The sequence below is a fragment of the Salmo trutta genome, unplaced genomic scaffold, assembly GCF_901001165.1.
Source record: "Salmo trutta unplaced genomic scaffold, fSalTru1.1, whole genome shotgun sequence".
Lineage (NCBI taxonomy): Eukaryota > Metazoa > Chordata > Actinopteri > Salmoniformes > Salmonidae > Salmo > Salmo trutta.
The window spans coordinates 567,974-571,324 of record NW_021823412.1 but is presented as its reverse complement, the minus strand read 5'-3'; positions in this window follow the sequence as shown (position 1 = coordinate 571,324).

Here is a 3,351-nt window from a genome sequence, read left to right as displayed (position 1 = left end):
TAAAAATAACAAGGTAGAACAAAAACACACCAGATATAAAAATAACAAGGTAGAACAAAAACACACAGATATAAAAATAACAAGGTAGAACAAAAACACACCAGATATAAAAATAACAAGGTAGAACAAAAACACACCAGATATAAAAATAACAAGGTAGAACAAAAACACACCAGATATAAAAATAACAAGGTAGGACAAAAACACACCAGATATAAAAATAACAAGGTAGGACAAAAACACACCAGATATAAAAATAACAAGGTAGAACAAAAACACACCAGATATAAAAACAACAAGGTAGAACAAAAACACACCAGATATAAAAACAACAAGGTAGGACAAAAAACACACCAGATATAAACATAATAAGGTAGAATAAAAACACACCAGATATAAAAACAACAAGGTAGGACAAAACACACCAGATATAAACATAACAAGGTAGAACAAAAACACACCAGATATAAACATAACAAGGTAGAACAAAAACACACCAGATATAAAAATAACACGGTAGAACAAAAACACACCAGATATAAACATAACAAGGTAGAACAAAAACACACCAGATATAAAAATAACAAGGTAGAACAAAAACACACCAGATATAAAAATAACAAGGTAGAACAAAAACACACCAGATATAAAAATAACAAGGTAGAACAAAAACACACCAGATATAAAAATAACAAGGTAGAACAAAAACACACCAGATATAAACATAACAAGGTAGAACAAAAACACACCAGATATAAACATAACAGGTAGAACAAAAACACACCAGATATAAAAATAACACGGTAGAACAAAAACACACCAGATATAAACATAACAAGGTAGAACAAAAACACACCAGATATAAAAATAACAAGGTAGACAAAAACACACCAGATATAAAAATAACAAGGTAGAACAAAAACACACCAGATATAAAAATAACAAGGTAGAACAAAAACACACCAGATATAAAAATAACAAGGTAGAACAAAAACACACCAGATATAAAAATAACAAGGTAGAACAAAAACACACCAGATATAAAAATAACAAGGTAGAACAAAAACACACCAGATATAAACATAACAAGGTAGAACAAAAACACACCAGATATAAACATAACAAGGTAGAACAAAAACACACCAGATATAAAAATAACACGGTAGAACAAAAACACACCAGATATAAACATAACAAGGTAGAACAAAAACACACCAGATATAAAAATAACAAGGTAGAACAAAAACACACCAGATATAAAAATAACAAGGTAGAACAAAAACACACCAGATATAAAAATAACAAGGTAGAACAAAAACACACCAGATATAAAAATAACAAGGTAGAACAAAAAACACACCAGATATAAAAATAACAAGGTAGAACAAAACACACCAGATATAAAAATAACAAGGTAGGACAAAAACACACCAGATATAAAAATAACAAGGTAGGACAAAAACACACCAGATATAAAATAACAAGGTAGAACAAAAACACACCAGATATAAAAATAACAAGGTAGAACAAAAACACACCAGATATAAAAATAACAAGGTAGAACAAAAACACACCAGATATAAAAATAACAAGGTAGAACAAAAACACACCAGATATAAAAATAACAAGGTAGAACAAAAACACACCAGATATAAAAATAACAAGGTAGAACAAAAACACACCAGATATAAAAATAACAAGGTAGGACAAAACACACCAGATATAAAAATAACAAGGTAGGACAAAAACACACCAGATATAAAAATAACAAGGTAGAACAAAAACACACCAGATATAAAAACAACAAGGTAGAACAAAAACACACCAGATATAAAAATAACAAGGTAGAACAAAAACACACCAGATATAAAAATAACAAGGTAGAACAAAAACACACCAGATATAAAAATAACAAGGTAGAACAAAAACACACCAGATATAAAAATAACAAGGTAGAACAAAAACACACCAGATATAAAAATAACAAGGTAGAACAAAAACACACCAGATATAAAAATAACAAGGTAGAACAAAAACACACCAGATATAAAAATAACAAGGTAGGACAAAAACACACCAGATATAAAAATAACAAGGTAGGACAAAACACACCAGATATAAAAATAACAAGGTAGAACAAAAACACACCAGATATAAAAACAACAAGGTAGAACAAAAACACACCAGATATAAAAACAACAAGGTAGGACAAAAACACACCAGATATAAACATAATAAGGTAGAATAAAAACACACCAGATATAAAAACAACAAGGTAGGACAAAAACACACCAGATATAAACATAACAAGGTAGAACAAAAACACACCAGATATAAACATAACAAGGTAGAACAAAAACACACCAGATATAAAAATAACACGGTAGAACAAAAACACACCAGATATAAACATAACAAGGTAGAACAAAAACACACCAGATATAAAAATAACAAGGTAGAACAAAAACACACCAGATATAAAAATAACAAGGTAGAACAAAAACACACCAGATATAAAAATAACAAGGTAGAACAAAAACACACCAGATATAAAAATAACAAGGTAGAACAAAAACACACCAGATATAAACATAACAAGGTAGAACAAAAACACACCAGATATAAACATAACAAGGTAGAACAAAAACACACCAGATATAAAAATAACACGGTAGAACAAAAACACACCAGATATAAACATAACAAGGTAGAACAAAACACACCAGATATAAAAATAACAAGGTAGAACAAAAACACACCAGATATAAAAATAACAAGGTAGAACAAAAACACACCAGATATAAAAATAACAAGGTAGAACAAAAACACACCAGATATAAAAATAACAAGGTAGAACAAAAACACACCAGATATAAAAATAACAAGGTAGGACAAAAACACACCAGATATAAAAATAACAAGGTAGGACAAAAACACACCAGATATAAAAATAACAAGGTAGAACAAAAACACACCAGATATAAAAACAACAAGGTAGAACAAAAACACACCAGATATAAAAACAACAAGGTAGGACAAAAACACACCAGATATAAACATAATAAGGTAGAACAAAAACACACCAGATATAAAAACAACAAGGTAGGACAAAAACACACCAGATATAAAAACAACAAGGTAGGACAAAAACACACCAGATATAAAAATAACAAGGTAGGACAAAAACACACCATATATAAACATAATAAGGTAGAACAAAAACACACCAGATATAAAAATAACAAGGTAGGACAAAAACACACCAGATATAAAAATAACAAGGTAGAACAAAAACACACCAGATATAAAAATAACAAGGTAGAACAAAAACACACCAGATATAAAAACAAC